This window comes from Mus musculus, chromosome 10, assembly GCF_000001635.26.
Source record: "Mus musculus strain C57BL/6J chromosome 10, GRCm38.p6 C57BL/6J".
NCBI lineage: Eukaryota > Metazoa > Chordata > Mammalia > Rodentia > Muridae > Mus > Mus musculus.
This window is the reverse complement of record NC_000076.6, coordinates 57654197-57675440: the sequence shown is the minus strand read 5'-3', so window position 1 is coordinate 57675440 and position 21244 is coordinate 57654197. Positions and strand designations below refer to the sequence as shown.

General features: G+C 36.8%; 1 protein-coding gene and 1 pseudogene across 8 annotated transcripts in view; both read right to left on the bottom strand.

The window, feature by feature from the left end:
* Pkib (protein kinase inhibitor beta, cAMP dependent, testis specific) overlaps nt 1-21244 on the bottom strand; it is a 109132-nt gene that overhangs the window by 65672 nt on the left and 22216 nt on the right. The gene's annotated exons all lie outside the window — the stretch shown is intronic.
* Nucleotides 17068-17498, bottom strand: Gm18253 (predicted gene, 18253; annotated as a pseudogene).

The window sequence follows — 21244 nt, the reverse complement described above, 5'->3', positions numbered from 1 at the left end:
ACTTACATTGACAGAATTTATCTTAAGATAGTAAATTAAAAGGCAAAAGGTTGGGATAAAAATTTACAAGGCAGAAAAAAGCATTGCATATATATATATATATATATATATATATATATATAGAGAGAGAGAGAGAGAGAGAGAGAGAGAATGTAAACCATCTTTCTCCCAAATTATTGATAATGACTACATGCCTAATACATCTTGTCTAAATGTATACTTCCTATAAGAGCCTCTTATCCCTGTGTCAGGAATTATCTGGCTCTGAGAAAAATAGCAGCTCTGGTAGAGATTCACTAGGGCTACTTCTTAAAGTTGCCATTCCTACTGAAAGCTGCACTTCCAAAGTGTCATGCTGCTGTAGGAGCTGTCAGGCGCCAGCCTGATAGACTTTCTGTGTGACTGATATTCTCCTTGTGTTACAACACATCATACTGAACTGGTTTAAATCCCATCTTTAAACACAGGAATGGCCACACAACCAGGAAAATGCATCCATTTTGCAAAATAAATTATAAAAAATAACTCATTGATGCAGAAGGACCTTATGATTTTCAGTTGAATAATCGCACACACCCTCCATGTTTCACCTAAGGGGTTCTCAGTCTAGCATATTTCAACTGTAACAGAAATATCAAATTTAGTGTCATGAGTGGAGTAGTACCTCTCAAAATGATATTTAAGGTCATAACCCTTAGTGCCTCTGAACACCACTAAATTTGAAAGTAGTTATTGCAGGGTACCCAAATAAAGAAAGATTCCAGTAGAATAAGATGAGCCATTAAGCAAGTATGACTGTTGTCCTTATAACCCGGGAGGAAGTAGTGTTTCATCTCATGACCTGCAGGTATTAATTGATATCAACTAATCACCATGGTGGCTGATAACCAGAACAAAGCAGTATGTTGATAGCATTAGAGTATTATTTTCTTGTTACTTTCCCAAGCAAAGTCAAATGGAAGAGAACTGATACCAAAATGGCAAGAGAGTGATAAGAGCAAGAACTGAGACACTGAACTCCTGCTCTAGCACCTCTACTAGGGGTAGCGAGACACAACTGCTAGGACCAAGACATCTTTAAACAGCATTAACTCCACAGTTGATGACCTCTGTGCCACTGACAAAGAAAATCACCCTTGGTGACCTTCAGTTTACAGATGAGTACCATGAGACTCACACTTCACTAAATCCATACAGCACGTATGCAGTAATGGCTAGCAAAGTCACTACTTAGCTGAGTGTTGGTACAAACTGGCACTTTACTCATGGAAGAGATAACCGCCCTCCCAGGGACTCTGCTGCTTCTCTATTAATCAGAAGGAAATCAGGTGAAGAGGAAAATAAATCAATTCTAAAAAATATCCATAGTGCCATGCAAACTACTTCTATAATTGTACTATACCCAATTGGAAATTTTTATTCTTTAAAACTTTTCAAATTTTGTTGACAGAAATATTTCTAAAATACATTAATGCTTATCTCCTGTTTGTTCAGATACTGACATCTACTAGCAATACCTGTTTAGATGATATTGGGTAGGGTAATAATTTTTGATCATTGGGCTGCCTGCAGCTTGTATAAACAGTAAATATCATTAGATAACTAATTTGCATTATGCTTTAATGTACAATAGCAATTTCTTGTTAAGAGCATGCTTATCTCATAGTACTATCATATTTTAAATTTTTTCTTCATCTTTATATGAAGTTCTATACATCCAAAATATCTAGTTATGCTAAATATTTTCTCTTAGGGGAAAATATATAAGCTATATATAATTTGATATTTCTCAACTGTTCATAGGCAATCAAGTGTTTAAATCTAAATATAATTGTTCAAAAAATGATAGATTTCAAAAGATTTTAAGATCCAGAAGTGGATAACACCAAAGAAGCCCTATTTTTCAGACACATCAAGACAAATGCACGTATGAACTAACAGAAACCGTAACAGCTCAGACAAGAACTGCAAATGCTTAAACCAGACAAGATCCCAGCACAGATGAGGGCAAGCAAACAGAAAATCCCAACTCAAGCCAAGACGCTTTTCGCAATTGATCCCATAGAAGGAGAAAGACCAGTCTGCTTCTATGAAGTGATGCTGATTAATCAATCACACCTCAGCACATACTCGAGACTTAGGAATAGTTTGCTATCACAAATTGAACTCCATACTTTTTGTTGTTTGGTTTGGTTTCCCTGTGGAAACATTTACCAAGGGGATAATTACTAAGCTGTTTAAAAATGAAATTATAAAATTTACAGGTAAATGGATGGTGCTAAAACAAATCATCCTAAATGAGGTAACGCAGACCCCAAAAGACAAATGTGTTTTTGCTTATATGTGGATATTAGCGTTGAAACCTTCAGTCTGTGTGCTAGAAGCTAAATAGCCATAGAGATTAAGTACCTCATAAGGGACCAGGTGGGGTGGAAGGGCTGTCCTAAGTAAAGAGAAATAGAATATACTGTTATGGAGAGATAATAGTGAAAATTGAATAAGAGGATTAAATATGGAGGGGATAGAAGAGAGAGGTAAGCAAAGGACTATAAGGTGGGAAAGCTAACACCAGAGGCCTTTTGAAAACCCATGTGGAAATCACTGCTGTAGAAGTTTCCATATATGAAAGGATTCTAAATGGAGTCACCAAATAGTAACGGAGAGAATAACCCAACTAGACTTCTTATGCCATTAAGTAAAATGTCAAGTGTCAAGAACGGGTTACATTTTGTTAAGTCATTAGTCAAAGTGGGCCCACAGAACCACTCGAAACATCACAGGCTGCTGGTTTCTCTCCAAAATCTGGTGGTAAGGCCCTATTTCCAAATGCAACATTTACTTATGTCATGAAAAACGGGGAAAAAAACCCTGGTGTGTAGCTAGAGACTTCATCTATACTGAATAGTAGTTGTGGTACTAGAAAGTACTCGGCATGCTACCAAAAAGGAATAGCAATCATCCACATCTCCCAGATCCACATCCTTCAACATGCAACAGTAATCTGCCTGCAAGCTCAAAGGTGGTACAGATGTGATGGGAGTAACCATCTATTTCTTACTCATTGAAGTAAAGGCCCAATAGAACTCACACCTGACATTGTAAAAGTGGCCAAGAACTTGGGATTAAGTAAGCCATGGGCCTAGGAGAAAAGTTATTATAAGCCTGCTAAAGAAACATAGCAATGAAAATGACTCCTAATAACATACTGTTATACCCATAGATCAGTGCCTCATGTCAACTCTTTCTTGGTTATAGCACCAAAACATAATAGATAAGAAAAAGTAGAGATAAATTAATTTTCATGGAAGTGAAAAATTCTGTACGTTAGACATCAGAAAGTGAAATGACCTTCCCTGGCATGGAACTACTTGCCAATCACAGATGCACACACCACCAATAAAAATGCCAATAGATACATCTACCAATCAAGAGGCATTTAATAGATGCATTTTGAGCACAGAATTAACACAACTAACAACAACAACAAAAAAGTACAGGCAACAGATCTGAATGGACAGTCCTGAAGAAGAAATCTAATGTGCACATGAAATGGTATTCAGTGTTATTAACTATGAACAACATGTAAAGCAAAGTCAAAATGAAACATCACTTTGCATACACAATGACAGCTATAATTTATAAAACACAATGGCAGGTGCTATCAGGCATGAAGAAAAACTGAAAACTTTATTCATAGCTGGTTAGAATGTGAAAAAGTACAATCTCTCTGGAAAGGAGCTTCGCAGTTCCTTTAATTGCTAAACACATTTGCCTAGTGACTCAACATAACATCATCAGGTACTCTGAATGAATGTACAGAAACTACAAGAATATCTTTATGGACTTCAATGTTTTTCAGGACTAAACAGCATTAATGGACAGCAACCACTGACATTTCTATTTTATAAATAGGCACCAAACTTTAAAACATAAAGTAAAATATCTAAACTTTCTCATGTAGAATTTTTGGGGCCTCAACTTCCCCACTCTTAGGTAGCCATCATAATGTTAAAATTATTGTCAGTTATAATAATATCAATTAATTGCTGTAACACAGTTTTAAGTATGCATATAAGTGCTAATTTGACCAATCTCCATAATAATTTCACAGATCAAACCACATTATCTGTAACTTACACAAGCACTGTTAGTTCTTTTGCAAAGTCATGATTCAACTTAAGGGGACGTGTTCTCAGTTTGAGGTTGTAGAGTCTTTTTCTAGCCCACGCTTTCTTGACACTATGGCCTGGGCAGAACATCACAGCAGTGGAACTTGTAGCTAGATGAGAGCTGTTTACTTCATGGTGGCCAGAAAGCACAAAGTAATTCAGGAAAGAGACAAGAATGAGACACCTCGAACTACTTGTCCTACTGACCTACTTTCTCTAGCTGTGCCTCGCTTTCTAAAGTTTTATTACTGCTGCTTCCAAAGGACCAATTATCCATACATGAGCCTTTAGTGGGGTGTTATATAATTAAACTGTAACAAGAACACAAGTTTATTATTCTGCCTTACTCTCATTTTTCTTGATTTTTAGGGACTTTTCCTCATTGACCCTTTAACCAAGAAGACAAAGAAGAGATGTAAACTTAAAACCTTCTCAAAAAAAAAAAAAAAAAAAAAACCAAACAAACAAAAAACTCTTTAAAAGCTCTTTAAAGTTCTAATTTGGGTAGAAGCCTGGCTAAAGCATTAAATACAAATAGATTTTTTTATATGTTGTTGTTTTAAACAACTAAAAGATGCTACTAAATAGGCATTATTACATTTTCACAGTAGGCATGACCATCCTTAATTCATCAATGAAAAGCAGCCTTTGGATGGGGAAGTCTTCCAAATGCACAGGCTCAGAATTGACAGTACCAAGATTTGAAGTCAGACCATGACTCCAATAAAAATATATCAACTATTGGTGTTATACTATGTAGGAAAAAAATAGTCCATACAGGATTTGGTAATATTCATGACTTCAGGCATCACCTGGGGTAATAGAAGATATTGCTATTGTGTTTGGGGGAATGCACAGAGTGTAAAAGTACAACTAGAATTTCTGAATGTTAGCACATACACCACAACATATCTGACGTTCGTCAGAGCCCATATCTTTAGTTATGTTTTTAAATGACTCCAGTGTGAGTCACTTGATTCCTGTGCCTGCAAAACTGACTTGCGAGAAATCTATTGGCTTAATGAATACACAGAGGTGTGGCTGAAAGTCGGTGTTTAAGATAGTTTGCTCTCTAGTCTTTTACTAGTTAGAAATTCACAAATGAAAAAAAATCAATAAATACAGCCGAGCATGGTGGTGCACACCTTTATTCCCAGCACTCAGGAGGCAGAGGCAGGCAGATTTCTGAGTTTGAGGTCAGCCTGGTCTACAAAATGAGTTCCAGGACAGCCAGGGCTATACAGAGAAACCCTGTCTCGAAAAAAACAAAACAAAACAAACAAACAAAAAAAGATAAATACAAATATAATTTGCTGTGCTGGGAGTGGTGGTGATCACTGCAAATAAAATGCCAAGAAATTCTTACTAAATTATGGAGACACCTGAAGCAGTATTGAAGGAAACCTCAAAATGAGAAGATCCACATACATCTGCATTCATTCACACATTAGAACCTCTCCAGAACACCACAGGAAACTACAGCCATGTCAGTTCTAAGATATTATCCTATAATCAGTAATTCATATCCATTAATAGCAATTAAAGACACTACCATAAACTACAATTCTACTTCTGGATGAATAGATACAGTTTAGAGGTAAATCACCTCCCATGTGTATTGAAGCTGCATGGCTAAAAATAACACCACACTTATTGCATTTTGGTGACAGTCGTGAGTGTTCCCAATGAACATATAGCCACGAGCAACAACTTCAAATGCAAGTTTTATTGTGTAAAGGCAGACACTGAGGATAACTGTTGTGGTTGGAATCTAAAATGTCATCCATAGACAGGCTCATGTTTGCAGCCCCAAGTCTATGATGCTATTTTAAAATCTGTGAATCCTTTAGGAAATGGGGCCCAGACAGCTGAATTGAGTCACTAGGGTCTGGACTTTGAAGATTATACCTGCCTCTAGAGGCCTCACCCTGTCTCTTCATGTGCCAAGGAAAACTAATACAGGCACAGACTTCCAACAACCAGGCCTCCTCTATGCCTTCCCCACTCTGGTGGACTAAGACATGTGAAACCATGAACCTGCCCTCCCTTAGATTGCTTCTAGGAAGTATTTTGTCATCTTGAGGAGAAACATAACTATTATAATAAAGTAATCAATGGAAAGCTTGGATAAATGTGCCTTCATCTAACTAGGACCTAGCTGTGATAATCCCGTAATAAGCAAAAGAGAACACAGAACAAATTTTATGTGTTTTGCTAAGAGACATGAAGGGGGAAGTTACTCTGTTTAAACACAAGGAGTCAGGATGAAGTTTAACTAAATATGGAGGTCAGGGAAGCCTCTAAGGAGGCAAGTAAGGTAGGGGACCTGGGAAATCTACAGTGTGTGTGCAGAGCAAACACAGCCACTGGCAACCTCACCTTCAATAGAATGACTCAATTTCGCTGCATTGCACATCTGTTTTTAATGTATTGGTGCCACACTTACAAGTTAAGGATGTCGTTGTTGCTCTTTTGGTCCTCCCCTTAAGGTTTCCAATTCCCCCACAGTTCTCTTGCCCACTTATTCCTTTTTGCTGAGTTCCTGGCTGGCTACACGTCTAGAGCCATACTTGGCCCTCTGCACTGAGGTCAGTGAGAATCAGCTATATGAGCAGACAAGTGAGGCCAGATATACACCAGCTTCCCTAAGATTAAAATAGTGAATGGATTGAATGCATAACAAATTTACCGAATACTTATGATTTGATTTTTTTTCAGCTGAGGTAAAATGTGCTTAAAAGTCTTAGTACAGTTGTGTTAATCAAGTGATATTTATGCAATTGCACTTTTTTTTTAAAAACCACCTAGACATTATTCATATCTATATAATACAATATTCTTTTGCAGATTTAACAGATCTCTTACTTCACAGATGCAAAAGTTTTGTTGGCCAGATTCTACATGTGCAAATATTAGCCCCATAACTAAATAAAAAAATACATCTGAAGTTACAATAATAATGAAGAAGAAAATCTCCTAAAATATTATATACAGAATATATATACAATATAATTTAAACAAAACTTACACTAGTACAAAATGTAAGATTGCCATCAAGTGAGAGAAAACACCAAACTAACACTTTTGTCTTTGAATTCAAAATTGCTAATTTTTAAATTTAATTGCACATTTTTTAAGTCTTTAAGTTTCACAGCTCTGTACATCCACAAAATACAAACAACTGGGTTTTTTTTGTCAGCAATTTATAGGTAGAAGGATAAAGACTAAAATTGATATTTACCCATGAAGGGTTATTCAAATTTAAATAAATTATAGTCATAAACATGGCACATATGAAGGTTTTTAGAGGTTACTCTGTGTAGCCATCTATATCTTTTCTGTAAAAGTCATCGCAATTAGTAACCATATATTTGTATGTTTGATTATGTATCTTCTACCCCAAACTGAGAAAGTTTCCAACCTAAAATTGACTGAAATTCTTGCTGCAAAGAAAAACAGAACACACTCAGTAGAAACTGTATTTTAAATTTTCATCTTTTTCTGATACATAATAGGATACTATCTAGAGATGCCGAGCAGTAACACGAGTGGTTTCCAGTCAGGCACCACAGGTGAGACACAACCTGTACTCTATACTGCAGAATTGCTGAGTTGCTGTATTGGGTAGGTCAGATGTATTAAATGCATTTTATATGAGATATTTTTGATTAACTAATACATTACAATGCATTAATCAAATGAAAGAGTATTTTAGCTAACTTCTGGAAACAGGGAGTGAAAATATCAACTTTTTACTTGATATTCCCAACTCAAGCTCTGCATAAATGACTTGAAATTTATGTATTTTTCAAATAAGTCCTTATCTCATAAAATCATTGTACCTGTGTTTCACACAGAAGATCTCACCTTTGTACGTTGCTCATTTATAACAAAATAATTCTCTGCCTTACAGAATTCCTTCTCTGAAAGTGGTTCTTTGGTGAGAAGGAATAGGGTCAAGAAACGTAGGGTGGGGATATACGGGATAACCCAGTAAAGCTTTGAACAGCAACCTCCTCCAGGCTGGTGGGTTTTCTTTGACTAGAAGACTTTCTATACTGTCTGAAGAGGTTAAACCTGCCAAGCATAAAAACCTGTATGGTGAGGTAAGATTACTCAAGTGGAAAAATCCTATCACAGTTTGTGCTTGGAAAAACAAAATGAAACAAGACTTCTTGATGCTCTGCAGAGATTCATGACATCATGGAGAAATTGAAAGGCACAGTGGTAAATTCCCACCACTCTTTCCAGTTAGTTCACCTATACAATTATGTGGGCCTTTCCATACATGCTGGGTCTCCAGAGGTCTAATAATGTAAAGCACTTTAGCAAATTCCCTTAAAAGTAAAATGGGAGTTCCACTTGCCCCTTATGTCTTCTCCAAGGAAGCACGATGTCTAATGAGTCCATAGATTTAGAAAGCAACAGACTGTTAACTTGTGTGTGCTACTCTGGCCCACTTGCTGAGTGATCACAGAAGCTGCAACCAGTTTAGAGTATGTCTGTGAATAAGGGGAGACACCACAGAAAGGCCAGGCTGCTGTGTTCTGTCGCTTGGGACTTATGACTCATCAGATCTGATGGAGCTTTAAGTCCTAGTAGCTGACAAAAACATTGATTAGAGGCCACAGCAGACCCTACAAGTGAATCATGGTGAACCCTAAGGACTCTTCCACAGATAATTACCCTCCCCTTGAGAAATAGCATTTGTTTAGCTTTTTAAGTCTTAATAAACCATGGGCCACCCATCTTACCATATGCATTATAAACTAATTGTTGGACCAACTAGTACAAAGAACTTCAATACTGAACAGAAGCCATGTATATAAGACTGAACTCAAGCAAATATCAATGACAGAAATAATTTACATCAGGAGCTAGGCCACGTGTCTACAGTCTATACTACTGTCTTAATATCTCTCCTATCAGCTCACACATATGGCTCCATCAGGAGTCTGCTATAACACATTGACAGGAAGAGAAACTTTAGTCTGCCTTACAAACATTTGTGCACAATATGTAAATACTATAGGCAGATGAACAGCTATTGCAATATAGCTGCTTTCTAATGCATCCTTGAGGATAGTGTGGGTTACTCTACTAGACAAAGAAATGTATTGGTGTGGCTGCTTAAGAGCAAAAACAATAATGAATGGTTGGCACAGACGTTTGTTTTGAAGAATACCAGCTCTGGCTGTGTACCCAATTCTAAAGAAAAGACCCATAATTGTGAGCATTTATTTCATTATGTATGTGTAGTTTTGCTTTTGTCTTTAAGCATTTATCATCTAACCTTTACTACACAGAGCAATTATAGCTGTGTCATAGTGTTAAAGTAACACAATGTGAAGAATAGCAAATATCACCCAATGGCATATTCTCTTTCTAGAAATGGCTAGTATAGTTTTAGAAATAAAACATGCTTCAAAAGGGTTGTATCATATTACAGAAGATTGACTTTGTCATTGCCCCTGAGATGAAGAGTTAAAGAAAAGGCATAGGGATGAAAAGGTGATGAAGGTTGGACTTTAATGACCAATCCATGAGTTAGTTTGTTGACATCATTGTCTTCAGCTATCATAGGCTGACTTGGGTGTTGTTGTGAAGTAGGTTGTCCACATAGTATCTCCAGTCAACTGACTCTCAGAAGTTTACCTTTAATAATCAGAAACAATCCCTTCAAGGGCTTGAGAGCCGAATGAAGGTTTACTAAAATGAAATTCTATTGGGGAAAGACATTTCAACCATTGCTCCTGAGTTTCTGGCCAGTCCTTCTGCCAGCTCACAAAGTCACTTACTTTGTGACCAGTTGCAAAATGCCTTGTAATTTTTCCCCTTCTAGATCTTATTCTCTGGTGTGCCTGGACATATACAATTATGCTTACACTGTGAGGATAAGTAAGAGTAGAGCATATGAAAATTATTTAAAGTATGAGATTTTTCAATAAAAACTATCTTGATTTCCTGAGGACTACCAAAATGACAGTATTATATAAAGAACAGTGAACCTGAGGAAGTAAAGCCTCATATTTACCTGTATGGTAAATAACCTGCCCCACAGCTATACAAAAGGTCGGAATTCAAAACGTTAGAATCCATGAGATGCAAGTAATTAAATAGCCACTTAAATGTACTGCCATTCCACATTCACCATTATAAGCAATGCTGTTTGGAAAAAAAAGATACGGATTCTCCAAGTTTCAAAACTTCATAACAACCTATGGAAACACTACTATTTCTTTAATATAGATAAAGCATCAGAGTGTTGAGTCCGTCTTTAAGGAACTTGCTATTCTCGTAGAGGCACTGGGGTTGGTTAATCACCCACGCCAGGAAGCGGGTGATCATTTACAACCTTAATTTTAGAGGATCTGTTACCCCTTTCACATTTCCATGGGCACCAAACAGGCACACTATGCACATACGCACATGAAGATAATCAACATATGTACATAATAATGTAAAAACAAATAAATATTGCTAAAAATATAAAGCATGAGAATGCTTGAATCTTGTTTTGAGGAAAGACAGTACTTTACATTGATCATGGATACATAAGTATATGTTAAGGTCTGAGCCCAACAAGAGAAGTACGTCTAAACCAAAACTGAAGTGATTCAGTGTCCAGTGTCCTTCTGCTCCTTGGCAGTCAAATAATTTGGTGTGACAGTCCTTGCCAGTAAAAAAAGGCCACTGACATTCATGTCACTATAAGGAAATGAGTTCAGCAAGCTTCCACTGTTTCTCTTCCTCTGCAAGTAGACTTCAGCTGTAAACAACCACCTGCCACCATTCTTTTATCTGACAGATGACCTCCCTCCAAGGATAAATCCAAAAAGCAGAGAATAGCACATCCATGTTTCATGTGTCACTTAACCTTGTCTGTGTGTGAGCAGTACCAACTGTCAGGGATTCTGACCATTTTGCAAGCTACTACGGCTTCCCATGATGAAACCGACCAGGCTGGTTCCAAGTTGCCTTTTAATTATCCTCCTTAGTAACATAGAGCACATATTGACTAACACACATGTATCTTACACTTCTGTGACTTCTAATTGAAGAACCTCAAACTTAGTATCTATAATACCGACTGGTATCCTTGTTCCCACAGCCCTCAGTCTTCATAACTGACAAACCTGAAATAGCACAGCTTTTATGATATAGTGACTTCACAGAATGTAGCCTCTGCTTTAGCACACTGGATGGCACGCTATCCTCTCTACCCAAGCTCAACCCTGGGGCCTCAGCACCTATGGCCAGACTTCTTTGGTTATCTGCCCAGATATCACCTTCCTCCAGACTCTGTGTCACCATGGCCAACCCACATGCTGGGATACCATCTGCTGAGCCTTCCTGGTTCTCATGGTCTCCAACCTCTTGGCTGTCAGATCCACCTCTGTTGCCATCATCTCCTTCCCTCCTAAGGAGCCTGCTGACTTACTTTGACACTTTCCCATCAGTTAAGTAAATTACAATTTCAAGCACTTCTTACACTCTGATGCTGATGGAGAGTCTTTAAACAAATGGACATTTACCTGTACCACCAAGCTCTTCAGTGATATTATACTACTCTCTGCCCTGCTTCTAAATCAGAAAACACTCCAATTGAACAGGTTTCAAGATAATGGAAGCAGATGTTGTTTACTAGTTTCTAGTAAGTGATAAGACATGTGCCAACTTGTGCTAAAGAAATCTGATAAGAAGTGGAAACTTCTCACACATAAACAGAGGTGAAATATTAATCATCGAGTTAGTATCCCAAACAGCCTGCTATCCAAAGCACATATGTAAAGTCATGAGATTAGGGCCCTTAGCATGGAAACAAAACATTCACACAATTAGGAGACTATTTTCAAGGCAGTTATAGGTTTTTGTCAACATATATGAAGCTATGGAACATGTAAATATTTTGTCATGCTTTAGTTCTTTGGTTCAGCAAATAGTCTTTGGTTTATAAAAAAGAAAAGAAAAGAAAAGAAAAGAAAAGAAAAGAAAAGAAAAGGAAAGAAAAGAAAAGAAAGGAAAGGAAAGGAAAGGAAAGGAAAGGAAAGGAAAGGAAAGGAAAGGAAAGGAAAAGAAAAGAAAAGAAAAGAAAAGAAAAGAAAAGAAAGGAAAGGACAACCATCAGTCAGCGATAGATTCTATGGCTGTGCATTGATCAATGGAAGTTTAATAAGTTAAAGACACATTGAAAACAATCAGCCTTAAAGTGATATGACCTTCAAACTGGAAAAAAAAACTTCATAAACATCATAGCAAGCAACATTAAATAATAATAATTAAATAGTCATATAAGGAAACACTTTATATATTATATAAACAACAACGAATTTCATTTTAACAGCCTTAGGAGAGAAATACTAATATCAGTTTCATTTTACAGATGATACCCCTGAGGCCTATAAAGGTTAAATTATTTGCCTGAGTCCATGTAACTCAAAAGGAGGCAAGAGAAACTCAAGATTGGCAACTCATGACTTAGCTTATTGCACTGTGCTTCACCTCTGAGTGATTTCAGAGACTACTGTAGCCAGATAGTGACAAAGCATGTTAGGAAAGAGATTTAATTTCCAATTTTCAGGTTCTTTCCCAAAAATCTTCATGAGGTTTAAATGTCCACCATGCATGAGAAATATTATAAAATTTCATGCAGCAGACTACTAATTGATACAAGAAAAAAACAAAAAAGGAATTATAAATTGCTGCTATAATCACAACCTCATGTGATAAACTTAAGCTATGGATATGCATTTAAATTGTAACAAGAGACTCCACACACTTCTCGAGAAGTTCATGTTGGAGACCCCTCTAGCATCAGGTCACAGAGTTAAACCATGTTCTCTATTACATAGCAATAATAAAAAGCCACATACCAAATTCAATAAGAGATCTTTCACATATATACAATGTGAATGTGACCTTGAAGGACTGCTATCCCTCACACTTTCAGCAATCATAGTCATACATATAATTGCTATTTGTTGAAAATTTTGTTAATAATTAGTAGCTAAAATATCTACAATGCCTTCCAAAGGTCAGAAAATGTATCATCTGAGACAAATATAAACAACTTCTTCATGGGCAGCTCTAGGACAATGATGTCACTCTGGGACAGTGATGTCATCTTTTTAGTTACTGCCTTGATCTTCTATGGTTGCACATTTATTTATATAAATACTCCACTGGTAGAAAATTATATATATATAATTTATATATATTAATTATATATTAATTTATATAGAATATATATTAATTTATATATAATTTTCTACCAGTGGAGTTTTTAATAATTACCAAACATTTATGTTGTTTGCAGTTATTAATAACATTACTGTGGCATGTTATTACACATGACAATTATTACTTTTAACATGCTATATAACTTGTAGCAAATACACTAGTGTTTTAAAATTCTGTTGCCTACATGCTGGTCAAGAACACTGATTTTATTTATTTTATAAATATGTAAAACATCTTTTAAAATAGAAACAAATTTGAAGTGAATTTATTTTTAAAAATAGTTACATTCCTTTTAATCTTAGGAGATACACTGGGGTCAAAGTTTAAACAAAAATGTGATAAAGACTTATCTACCATAGTACCATGCACCATTAATGATACAAACTCAGTGTTTACTGACTGCCCAGAACTGCTGAGGCTACCTCAACCATAGGAAACTACAGGCCTTGGTTGCATCCACAAACTTGCTTTTCAAGCTGACATAGTTCTGTCTCCAGAAGAATGTTGACATTTCCCAAACCTTCCTAGAAATGAACATGTCATGTCTGTTAATTATCCCCAAATCAAAACAACCGTAGGGCCGAACAAATTTTTGCTGAGAAATCCCTAAGTAGGCTATGGACTCTCATGACCAGTGAATTCCAACTTGACAAACTATATTCTCTTCTGTATTGGAACAAATGGGCCAGACTGCTTCACCCAAAGGGAATCAGTAGCTAGGTTAGATTCATAATGCTCAAAGGGGAAGGAGGTATGTTGCTACCAGCCATTCTGAAATCAGAATAGCAGACAGGTCATTTTGGTGAGGGGAGCTCAAAGGATTCATTATGTTCTCTCTATTCTTTCACACATAAGAAACATAATGAATAAAGAGATGAACACAAATCATTTTGTATTTTATCCTATGGATTCTGAGATTTGGGCTGTGAGTTAGAGGACCAGCATTAACCCTGCCACATAACCTAAAGGAAAGCTGCAAATAAAAAACTTAAAAACAACCAGTCCCATTAAGATCAAACAGTGCTGCACACGTGGTTGGTTGGTTGGTTGGTTGGTTAAATATCAAAGCCATTTCTAACTACATCATTTGGGGAATTGTCATGGACTTGAAAATCTTTTTCATTAACTAGCTTTTATTTAACAGAAAATGTTTGCAGCCCCTCAAGGAATACCTAAAGTTGTCCTGAATGATGAGGTAGTGCATGAAACTAGGAGAGAAACCCAGCGCTCTGCCCCTGTAGCCTGAATTACAAAAGCAAGTGTGTTGACTGGCAACAGTAGTGTGACTCACTTGGATATGGTTTGTTGGTGTGTTCCTGCTTACGTAACAAATCAATTGACTAGGTGGAGACCTGTGATCTGTGACAGACCAAGCTTGTTGGTTTCATTTTGCCTGTGTAAAGGTTGTAGGTACGAATAAACCTTAGGCACAAAAACTGCTTATTTTGAGAAAGTCAATTCACCTGTTGTGGTCTCACTTCCCTAACAGGTAGTCTGACTCTCCATATGACTTGTCTGCTCTTTCCTTAATTTATTCATGTTTCCCATCTTCCCATCCACTTTAACTTTTATCATCTTCAAATGGCTTCAGTACACGACATATAGAGACCCATAAATTTAGGATGCTGTGGAGGTTAATTATCACTATCAAGTAGATTTACAATCACAGTAGAAGCACACCTTTTGGTTTCTATGAAGTAACTTCCAAGGAGATTTAACTGATAGGGGAAACTCCACACTTTAAGTGGGCAGTCCCACTTGCATGGATGGGCCAGAGTTCCAGAACTGAGTAAAAAGGCAAAAAGTGAATTGAGCATCTGCATTTAACATTCTATGATGCCTCCTGACTCTGATGAGCCTCCTCCTGTTTCTATTACCATGCCTTCCCCTCTCTGACAGGTGGTACACTCCCAACCATGAGCCAAAACACACCCTCCTTCCCTCCCTTACTTCTTGGGTTTATTTTTTTTATAACAACAACAAAAAAAAGCATCTAATAAGGAGTTTTTTCTAACTCGTCCAACAGTAACATCCTGTCATTGGTGAATCCTCTTAATAGGCAAGCAGGAGAGTGAACACAAACAGCAAACAAATACTTGCATTTCCAAGTGATACACAATTCCAAAAGGAGAGCAGAGCTGGAAAGACAGAGCCTCACTGATCTTAAAAACAATGTAAAAAGTAGATGGGTTTTTGTAAATTTAAAATATGCCAGTCAAAACAACATATTGAGATGATTACAGAATTGTATGTGGAAAAAAACATAAAAGTATCAGAACCATGTATACTGCTCATGATGCTCTGCCAGTTAACAAACTGTAGCACTGTATTTTTAAAAAGTTTCGGGACTATCACAATGAAATGTATCCCTTCTCAGAAGTGGGAGTTGATTTTATTCTTTATTCTCTATATTGCTTAAATGTCGCAAGATACAATGCACAAAAGTGTCTTGACTGGCAATGGACTAATGTTATAATAAAATTAAGTTGAAAATCCTGTAGGTCAAAGTTTGTGCAGCACACTTAACCTATGAAACACTAAGGCTTAGAAATGTCACTGTAGAGCCTTTATTGTTTCTTTTATGGTTGCATGGTTGACTGGAAGCTGCAGCTTACTGTTGTTTACATAGCCAGAGTGTTGTAACACATAGTGCCATTCTAGAAAACACTAACATTCAATATTCAGACTACTGCTGCTAATAAATGGGTGTCACTTTCACTTCATAAAGTAGAAAAATTGCAAATCAAACCATCTTGAGTTACACACATGCTACATGGAAACAGCATAGATGGTTACAAACAAAGGCAAGCTGAGCTCATAAAGGCAGACTGGAAAGGGGAGCAATAAGCGTGGAATGGCTCATTTACTGTAACTGGTAAGTACATTGAGTTTACATGGCAACACACTGTTCCTAACTGCTTTATTTGACTTCTGTTAGAATGATCTAGGAATAGCTCAACCACTGAGTCCTTTTGGACTTCTCAATGACTAATATAACTTGTTCAATTATTGATAACCATAGCATGATGGATAAACAGGAATTGATTGCAGCACAGCATCCTAAATCTAGCACACCCAAAGTCACTAACCATGCACTAGCAAGCTGCTTTGAAATGGGTTGAGACACATTCAATCCAATCAAGAACCCTTTTGATGGGACAAACCAGAGTTGACAATCTAGATCCCTTGGCATAATCCAAAACCTACACATGTGCAGGAAGGTCAGAAGACTATGCTCAGGAGTCACTTCTCTCTCCCCCCTGTGGCTTCACAAAATTGAGCTCATATTGACAAGCTTGTGTGGCAAGTGCTTTTGCCCACTAAGCTCTAAAACTTTTATTATCATCAACATTAAATTCATCAGTGTACAGTGATGGTGATAGCTTTCCCTTTCACATTAGCTTTGGGAATTCAGCCTTTAAAATGAGAGTGCCTCTAGATGGAGGTGGAATAGCCATCTTTCTTACACCATACATGACAATCATAAGACTGGAAACATTTTCCTGCAAATTCTATCACCATACCACTCTACTGTTGTTATCTATTGCATTTGAAGAACTGTAATTATTTCATTTTTACTACTAGTGATATGTTTTCATATGTACAAAATTTGAATTATTCAAAGTTGTTAGCTTCTAAAGCAGGCACTGATGTTAAAGAACTATGAGGCTCAGAGCTGAACAAAGAATTCTCACCTGAGGAATACCGAATGACAGAGAAGCACCTAAAAATGTTCTGCATCCTTAATCATCAGGGAAATGCAAATCAAAACAACCCTGAGATTCCACCTCACACCAGTCAGAATGGCTCAGATCAAAAATTCAGGTGACAGCAGATGCTGGTGAGGATGTGGAGAAAGAGGAACTCCTCCACTGTTGGTGGGATTGCAAGCTTGTACAACCACTCTGGAAATCAGTCTGGCGGTTCCTCAGAAAATTGGACATAGTACTACCGGAGGATCCCACAATACCTCTCTTGGGCATATATCCAGAAGATGCCCCAGCTGGTAAGAAGGACACATGCTCCACTTTGTTCATAGCAGCCTTATTTATAATAGCCAGAAGCTGGAAAGAACACAGATGCCCCTCAACAGAGGAATGGATACAGAAAATGTGGTACATTTACACAATGGAGTACTACTCAGCTATTAAAAAGAATGAATTTATGAAATTCCTAGGCAAATGGATGGATCTGGAGGGCATCATCCTGAGTGAGGTAACCCAATCACAAAGGAACTCACACAATATGTACTCACTGATAAGTGGATATTAGCCCAGAAACTTAGGATACCCAAGATATAAGATACAATTTGCTAAACGCATGATACTCAAGAAGAACGAAGACCAAAGTGTGGACACTTTGCCCCTTCTTAGAATTGGGAACAAAACACCCATGGAAGGAGTTACAGAGACAAAGTTTGGAGCTGTGACGAAACGATGGACCATCTAGAGACTGCCATATCCAGGGATCCATCCCATAGTCACCTTCCAAACGCTGACACCATTGCATACACTAACAAGATTTTGCTGAAAGGACCCAGATATAGCTGTCTCTTATGAGACTATGCCAGGGCCTAGCAAACACAGAAGTGGAAGCTCACAGTTAGCTATTGGATGGATCATAGGGCCCTCAATGGAGGAGCGAGAGAAAATACCCAAGGAGCTAAAGGGATCTGCAACCCTATAGGTGGAACAACATTATGAACTAAGCATTAGTCCGGAGCTCTTGACTCTAGCTGCATATGTATCAAAAGATGGCCTAGTCGGCCATCAATGGAAAGAGAGGCCCATTGGACTTGCAAACTTTATATACCCCAGTACAGGGGAACGCCAGGGCCAAAAAGTGGGAGTGGGTTGGTAGGGGGGTGGGGGGGGTATGGGGGACTTTTGGGATAGCATTGGAAATGTAAATGAGGAAAATACCTAATAAAATATTTTTTAAAATGCCTGCTAAAAATCCCCTACCCTTGTGAATACTGTAGCTCAAATTTAGTTGGCCTTTTTGATTGAAAACTGCCATTTTCCCAGGTTATTGCTTGGAATACAGTTATTACACTTAACTGGTATATAAACATTATGACATCAAGATACATATGATCTATATCATTTTTCTCTATATAGGTAGCTATATCTACATATCAATATATTGATACATCAATTGATTTATTATACACACACACACACACACACACACACACACATATATATAAATAGGTGATAGATAAGGAGGTAGGTAGGTAGATAGATAGATGGATAGATAGACAGACAGAATGTGATATTTCCTATGTTATGACTTAACATACCCATCTCCTTTGATAGTATTCTTAGTGACCTTTGCTGCTGAGAGTAGAAAACCAACTTACCTATAGACCTCCACTTTACTAGGCCTTTAAATAGTCATATTTCTGGAATGTTAGTCAGAACTTACAAGATTTATTAATTCTATTCTCAAAGTAAAACAAATTCATTCTTAGTGCCATGCTGTTTTGTCTCTGGTTCCTTGACATATAAGGAAGTTTTTATATAATTCAGCCATGGATTCTTCTTTTAATAGAATGCTAAACAAGATTGCAAAGACAATCACTATTTTCCTTCAGTTACTTCTCACCATTTTTCTTCTCTTATCAATCTTCATTCAATACTCATGTATTTACATTTTTCCAAACTTTAACCAATTATTGTTACTATGGTCATTGAATAGCAGAGACTTTATCAATATGAAGTGTGTGCATTACATATTCCTTTTATATGGAATTAATTTAATTCCTCCTATATTTGTTACTTCTATGATGCTGTGATACAAGGCCATGAGCAGTGAAACTGAAGAGAAAAATTGTTTATTTGGCTGATAGTTCTAGAAGGATAGAGTCCACAAAGACAGGAAGAGCATGTAACAGGCAGGGAGGGCAGCAGGAACAGGAAACTGACTGGTCACATCTCAGCCACACACAGGAAGCAGAGAGAAAAGCAGGGCCACGGCAAATCCTCAAAACCCAGTGATACACCTCCTCCAGCAAGGGAGCATCGCCTATAGATTCCATATCCTCCCCAAACAGTGCCACCACCCAGAGACAAGAGTCAAATACAGGAGCCTATAGGAACATTCCTCTTCAAATCACTACTGTTCCTTTAAGTTTCTGTATTAGGAGTGGTAATGGTAAGAGGGAAGTAGCTCACTGTGTTAACATGTTTTTAATACTCAGAAAAAGCAAGTTCTTAAATTATACTTTTTTTTTCTCAAAAAGTTTTCCCCCAGGTCATTTGTTCTTCCATTTGAATGGCAAGCTTTTCCACAAATTCTTTTTGAGGTTACAAATTTAATTATATCAAATTTATAAGTGTATATGGGGTGGGTAACTTTTATACAACACTTATTATTCTTATACAGGAACACAATGGAGACATTGCTCACTGCTAACTTTGTTGTGTGTTTCTCGTTCTCTCATTGCCCTCTTCATTTAATTCTTATATATTTCCTATCCACAGGTATGCATGACTGCTATAAATGAGATTACTTTATCATATTGTCTATTTATTGTAGACAAACTGATTTATACAGTTGTCTTTTTTTTTAATGTGAGTACACTGTAGCTGTCTTCAGACACACCAGAAGAGGGCATTGGTACCCTCACAGATGGTTATCAACCACCATGTGGTTGCTGGGATTTGAACTTAGGACCTCTGGAAGAGCAGTCAGTGCTCTTGACAGCTGAAGTATCTCCCCAGACTTTTGTATGCCTGAGTAACTGTATCCTTCTATTCTGATACTCTTTACTTTGTCATATTTTCATAATTATAAATTTTCAAAATTACAACTTTTAAAAATACAGCAATATACAGTGTTTAAGAATAACGGCTCATAGATTAAATCCCCTGACTACTAATTCTATTTTGCTATTTAATGTCTGTGGACTTGGCTAAGTTGTTTTAGCTTCTTTGCCTGTCAGTTTCCAAGTTTGTAAAATGATAGTAACTGGAACTCCCTAGAAATTAAAATTTTTAAAAAAATGTGTATTGCAGGAAATTTAAAATAGTTTTTAACAGATAACAATTTCTATTATATCCTTTTTCTATTATACCCATTAGAATTTATAAAGTGAGGCTAAGTTCAGCTGATCAAACTTGTTATACAGTTAACCCTTAGAACATTTTTTCTGATTTCTTGGAAAGATTTTCTTATATTTTCATTAGCTTTTGCTATCTTAACTTACTAAGTGATCTAAATATGGGTTTTCTTAAAAATAAACATTTGAAGTCTGTTAGAAAATCAAAAGTGTAGGGTTTTTTTTTTTGGTCTATAATTGTAAAATTATTTAATTAAAATTTCCAGCTTTGACCATCATCACATTCCAATTACATATGCACTCTATTTTTTTCTTTTGTTGACTTCTAATTTCTTTAGCTAATATTTTGAAGTTTTCTTTTTTGCTCTTCTTTTGTTACTTCTTGAGAGAGTTCTAGAGTTTAGTGTTTTGATATAAAGTGAATGTGTAAAATGTATTATTTCTTCACAGAGCCCACTGTGTAGAGAAATAATGTGTTCCTTAAAAGTGTATACTCTGCACTAAACCCATCTGGTCCTGGGCTTTTTTTTGGTTGGGAGACTATTAATGACTGTTTCTATTTCTTTAGGGGATATAGGACTGTTTAGATCATTAACCTGATCTTGATTTAACTTTGGTACCTGGTATCTGTCTAGAAACTTGTCCATTTCATCCAGGTTCTCCAGTTTTGTTGAGTATAGATGTTTGTAGAAGGATCTGATGGTGTTTTGGATTTCTTCAGGATCTGTTGTTATATCTCCCTTTTCATTTCTGATTTTGTTAATTAGGATGC